General features: G+C 47.1%; 2 non-coding genes across 2 annotated transcripts; both read right to left on the bottom strand.

Moving 5' to 3' along the window:
• Positions 1–5,411: 5,411 nt before the first annotated feature.
• trnas-gcu (transfer RNA serine (anticodon GCU)) lies at positions 5,412–5,493 on the bottom strand. The gene has a single exon. It is a non-coding gene; the product is annotated as a tRNA-Ser (tRNA).
• Positions 5,494–5,669: 176 nt separating this feature from the next.
• Positions 5,670–5,751, bottom strand: trnal-aag (transfer RNA leucine (anticodon AAG)). Its single transcript has one exon. It is a non-coding gene; the product is annotated as a tRNA-Leu (tRNA).
• Positions 5,752–6,211: the final 460 nt, after the last annotated feature.

The following is a 6,211-nucleotide window of genomic DNA, read 5'->3' as shown; positions in this document are numbered from 1 at the left end:
TGAGGGAGAGAGCTCGGTGGAGGAGAGACAGCGGACAGGGAAGGGAAAAGAAGGCACTCTTTTAAACGTCAGCCCTGAGCTGCATTTCTCCCCCTCCCCTCCCCCTCCAGAGTCCTGCTCTTTTACATCATTTCCCAAAGCTGCACAAAAAGGCCTTTCTCTCTGTCTCCCCCTCTCTGTGAGTAATGTGTGCGACGGAGTCTGTGGCTGTCGATGAGGGCTGTGCCAATGCACTGTGTGTGTGAGAGTGTGTGTGAGAGGGTATGTGTAATTGTGAGAGACTGTGTGAGAGAGTGTGTAACAGTGTGTGTGTGAGAGGGTATGTGTAACTGTGAGAGACTGTGTGTGAGAGTGTGTAACTGTGTTTGAGTGTGTAACCGTGTGTGTGTGTGTGTGAGAGAGTGTGTAACTGTGTATGCGAATGTGTGTGAGAGTATGCATGTAAGAGTGTGTAACAGTGTGTGTGAGAGAGTACGTGAGAGTGTGTGAGAGTGAGAGCGTGTGTGAGTGTGTGTATGTGAAAGTGTGTGTAAGGGAGTTTGGGAGAGTGTGTGTGAAAGTGTGTGCGTGTGTGCGTGTGTGCGAGTGTTTCACTCCAAGCATGTGTGTGCTGGCACGTTTGAGTCCACTCTCACTTCGATTCGGGGTTTTCTTCAGCCTCTCTGGCGAGAGTCACAGGGGACAGGGCTGAGAACAGCAGGCAGCCGGGGACCCAGAAACACAGCTCCAGGGGGGGCTTGCAAGACCCTGAAACAAATACAAGAGAGAGACAGGAGAGAGGCACAGAAAAGAGTGAGAGAGGGGAGAGAAAGACAGAAAAGTGAGAGAGAGGAGAGAGAGACAGGCAGACAAAATAAAGTAACTCTCTGGTCGGAGAGGGAGAGAGCAGCGCAGAGGGCGCCGCAGGAAACTGAGATAGAGGGAGCGAGACGGGAGGGAGGACTGAGGGGCCTCTGTTCTGCAGTTTCCTCGAGAGCGGAGCGCAGACCACAGACGACACCCGCACAGAGACTCCCCTTCATGCAGCACACGGGGGGGGGGGGCAGCAGGAGGAACACTGGAGGAGAGCTCTTCGGAAAAGGCATCCAGTGCTGGAGAGAACAGACGGGGGAAAAGAAGGGACAAGAAAAAGGGGGAAGAAAAGGGTTCGGGGGGGTTGGGGGATGAAATTATAATAAAGGGGGCAGATGAAGAGTTCAGCTACAGCACCCGGCTGTGCAGCTTGTTCCAGACACCCACCACACTTTGTGTAAAGAGCTGCCTCTTGCGCAGCCTTTTTAACTTTTTTTTAATAATGAAAGGATTTACAGATCGAACATATAAAAAGTAAAATAATTTACTGGTTTCTTTCATTTCACAAAAATAGTGTTTTTTTGTATATAATGTATATACATTATACCAGCATACTGCAGACGGGAGGTTACATGTAGAAAGACAATTGGCAAAAACACAACCGACAACCCACAAAACAAAATGACTTCATCCTCTTTCACAGAACAAAATCAGGTCTCAGTAGAGCCACAACCCCAGTGCAGGCTTGCCAGTATGTGCTGGACCTCTCCACTCGTCCTCAGTCTTCAATGCACCGCCCTGTAGTTTCCTCTTGTCCTCTGGGTCGTCCTTCACTGGTGGTCCTGAAGATGTCACTTGTTTTGCTTAAACACCAAGGAAACAACTGGATTTGGACAGTGATTGTAAAACAGATGTGTAGTCAGACAGACTAGCACTACTACTGATAAATAATACTTCCTGACACTTATACAGCACTTTTCTGGACACTCCCCTTAAAGCACTGTACAGGTAATGGGGACTCTCCTCCAGCACCACCAGTGTGCAGCCCCACCTGGATGATGCGCCAGCAGCCAGAGTGTACATTATTATTATTATTAATAATAATAATAATAATAATAATGGGAAAGCTAAGGTTGCTGCTGGAAGAGGTGTTAGTAGGTCCAGCAGGGGGCGCTCACCCTGCGGTCTGTGTGGGTCCTAATGCCCCAGTATAGTGACGGGGACACTAGACTGTAAAAAAGGTGCCGTCCTTCAGATGAGATGTAAAAGTGAGGTCCTGACTCTCACTGGTCAATAATGGTTTCCTTTACCAGTCCTGGCCTCCTAATAATCCCCCTCTCTGAACTGGCTTCATCACTCTGTTCTCCTCCCCACTGAGAGCTGGTGTGTGGGGAGAGTACTGGCGCACTATGGCTGCTGTCGCATCATCCAGGTGGGGCTGCACACTGGTGGTGGTGGAGGGGAGTCCCCACGACCTGCAGAGCTCTTTGAGTGGAGTGTCCAGAAAAGCGCTATATAAGTATAAGCAATTATTATTATTGAGGCTTCTCCTTCACTGAACGGTCTTTGGCTGCCACCATCTGGTCAAAGATAGCATAACACTCAGGTTTTTTTTACAATGTTAGTACAGTAGTTGTTCAGGTGGGGAGCTGCTTCAGCATGCGTAGGCTGCAAAGGAACAAGTAAAGGTTTATTCCATGCTGAAAAGAGAAGAAAGTAAACACAACGTTTCGGCCGTGGACACCTGAAGAAGGCTCTGAGGTACAGTATGAAATAAGAAAAAAAAGCCTTTGAACAAATATTTCAGCAAAAGTTTTTTATCTATCCTTGTGTCATGCATGGTGAATTTGTAATGATTCGCCAGTGATATCTGTAATAGCCTGTCTTCCTGTAAACGTGTATTTGGAATGTGAAGTCGGAGCTGTGGCTGCCGTGCTCCAGCGCTGCCCGGGTCTGACTCGCCGGTCACCAGTAACGGGTCCCCCGGCACTGACGTCCCTCTGTAGGAGGGCCCGTGAGCGCGAGAGCGGGCAGCCATCCCACTATTCAATTCAATTCAAGCTGCTTTATTAGCATGACCGATGGGTACAATCAGTGTTGCCAAAGCAAATGAAAGTAATGATATTTACATTAAACAAAACAAAAAATAGAAGTAAAATAAAATCTACAGACATTTACAACAAAGACATATTATAAAATATTGACATATACTGTAGGCAGCTGGAGCATTATTGGGAGACAGACTCACTGTTCCTCAGGCTGTGACAGGAGATCACATACTGGGCTGCCAGTTCAACTGAGTTCCCTCCTCCCTCTCCCAGTAGGATTGGGACCCGTTGTGATTCTGGCAGGTGTGGGAACTCTGGGATTAGATTTCTGAATTTAGGGAAGAATGTTTCTCAAATCCCAGAGTATCTGTCACAGTGCAGTAGGAAGTGCACCTCTGTCTCTATTTCTCCCCGCTGGCAGTGGGAGCACAGCCTGTCCTCTCTGGGCAGCCAGGTCTGCCTGTGTCGCCCAGTTTCTTTGGCCAGGCTGTGGTCACTGAGCCTGTACTTCGTCAGGGTCTGTTTCTGTTTGTTGTTTCTTATTTTGGTCAAATATTCAGCTAGTGTGTATTGTCTGTTTAGGGTTCTGTAGCATTCCAGTTTATGTTGTGTGTGTTGTGTGTGTGTGTCCCAGTGTGTGAGATATTGCTGTTTGATCTGTGCTGTGATGTGGTTGAGTCTGGGTTGTGGTGCTCTAGCAGTGCTGTCCTGAGGCTGGTTAGTGTCGGTGTGGCTCAGGTCGGTGAGCCTCAGGACCAGCTGGCTCAGGGGGCTCTGTTTTGGGCTCAGCTCTTGACTCAGCAGGGCTTTGTGGTGGTAGGAATTTTGGTCACTGTTTTTTAGGTGTAGCCAATACTTTAATATTCTTTTCTGTATGTTTATCAATAGTGGGCACTGGCCTAATTCGGCCCTGCACCTGTTGTTAGGTGTTTTTCTCTGCACACGGAGGATGTTTCTACAGATCTCCATGTGCAGAGTTTCTGTGGGGTGTTTGTCCCATTGAGTGTACTCCTGGTCTGTGAGGGGACCCCACACTTCACTGCCATATAGGGCAATGGGTTGGATTACACTTTCAAATATTTGGAGCCAGATTCTTGTTGGCGGGTTGATGTTGAAGAGCCTCCTTCTTATTGCGTTGAAAGCCCTGAGTGCCTTCTCCCTCAGTGCCTTCACTGCCAGGTCAAAACTCCCGGAAGAGCTGATGGCGAGACCGAGATATATGGTGAGATACTATCCCCCAGAGCCGCTGACTCCGTCTCAATAACCACGAACAGACATTACGCACTCTCTTGAACAAAACCTCTTTTCGTCTGGGGTCTTTCTTGAAGAGCGTGTGGACTTTCATTTCAGCAGAGTAGAGTACAGTTAATTACACAATGAGAGTCAATGGGAAGGTCGGACCGCTACAGAAATAAAATGTGTGCGCTCGTGTAAGTGGTGTGTGAGTAAATGATTATTGTTTTGTTATCTGTATGAGTAGTTTTGTCTAAGAATGTGACTTAGGTTGACAATGGTTGCGAGTATGTAGTTGTGTGAGTGTGTGTGGTCGTATGTGTGTAATTGTTTAGTTGTGTGATTGTGTTTGCGTGTGTGGTTGTGGTTGTACGGGTAACAAGGCGGAAGGGGCTCAAACAATTTGATTACCGCTCTCGGGGACTCGCGGAAGCCGGAATCGGACACTATTGATTTAGACGGTGGATCAACTTCACACTTGTTGAGCTCCAGAACTCGGGTCTGAGAGCGACAGGGTCACGTGTGTGCAACACTAGGGATAAAAAAAAATCAACTCTGAATTAAAAATGTGATTGAGCTGGGGAGGGGGTTTCGTTCTGGTTTCCTTTAACCACGCGAAAGGCGGACTTCGAGAATCCGCGAAACCCGGGTTCGCGCGGTGCTGAGACTCAGGTAACGCGCCGAATAAACTTCGCGTCTTTAGTGACGTTCTGAGGAAAAGACCCACCGAAATACGAAACCCATGTCCGAAAGAAAAAAAAACGTTTTAAAAAACCGAGATTAAGGCTCGAATGCGGTGCGGGCTGCAGATCGTGACCGAACCGCGGTTCCCAGAGGGCACAGCAGGCGGCGCCCTTTCGCTGAAGTTATTTGTTCAGCGAAACACATTCAACCGAAATAAATCCTTTTATAACCGGGTGTAGATTTAAAATGTCGTTGCGTTTCTACGATACAACTGCACAACACGTTTTTTTTTTAATTCGTTAAGTGGGACATTTTTAAAAAGTAAGGCGTTTATATATTTAGGTGCGTAGCTGCGTCAGCATGCGTAGGCTGCAAAGGAACAAGTAATAGGTTTATTCCATGCTGAAAAGAGAAGAGAGGAAACAGAACGTGTCGGCCGTGAAGAAGCCTGAAGAAGGCTCCACGACCGAAATGTTGTGTTTTCTTTCTTCTCTTTTCAGCATGGAATAAACCTATTGTTTATATATTTAGTTACAGTTTTTGCATGTGGTCGAGCTGTGATCGGAGCAACCCTTTTCGGATTGTTCTGTTGTTGTAAAAGCAGACTTTTTCCAGCACGCTGCCTTTTTTGGGCATATTAGTAAAACGAGCCGTCGACGAGGATGGGATTCGAACCCACGCGTGCAGAGCACAATGGATTAGCAGTCCATCGCCTTAACCACTCGGCCACCTCGTCTGGCGGTGCTCTTCTCCGCCCCACTGTAAGGACAAGTGGAGTGACGCGGGCGTAGTGCTCGATATCTCGAATGAAGGAACTTAAAACTGTAACGTATTCTTAAATGGCAGAATTCGATATTTACTTTGTCGATTTTCTGCAGTGATATGTACGATTGGTGTCTAAAAGAAGGCTTGTGGCAGCGGTGGGATTCGAACCCACGCCCCCGAAGAGACTGGAGCCTTAATCCAGCGCCTTAGACCGCTCGGCCACGCTACCGCACCTCCTAGTTCGCTTGTCGCAGCTGCTGACAAACGTGTTCAATACTACATCAAGTTTACAGTCTTGTATTAATAGTCGCAGGGCAGTCTGACGGGCCTCAACGTCTGTTCTCCACACCGGACAGGTATCGTATTCAAGCGTTAATGACATCTTCTGGAAAAGTATATATTAAAAAAAACGCCTGTGTTACGCCTGTAGAGGGGAGTTTCCCATCTATAGATTTCCGACACTGTACTAAACGCTTTCAAGACCGTGGGACATGAGAAATGAATGTTTTTGTTGTAACTTTTTTATTATAACAACAAAAACACACAATACAACCAAGAATACATATAACATATCAATAACATCGTCAGGCGTACATACTATAATTACTCTTTATGAAAAAAAGATTAAACAATGTAAATAAAGACAAGGTCCGTACAGCTTTCACGTTCTTACGTTTCGATATAGTCTG

This window comes from Atractosteus spatula, chromosome 3 (assembly GCF_055471065.1).
Source record: "Atractosteus spatula isolate fAtrSpa1 chromosome 3, fAtrSpa1.hap1, whole genome shotgun sequence".
NCBI classification, from domain to species: domain Eukaryota; kingdom Metazoa; phylum Chordata; class Actinopteri; order Semionotiformes; family Lepisosteidae; genus Atractosteus; species Atractosteus spatula.
This window is presented reverse-complemented; position numbering and strand designations above follow the sequence as displayed.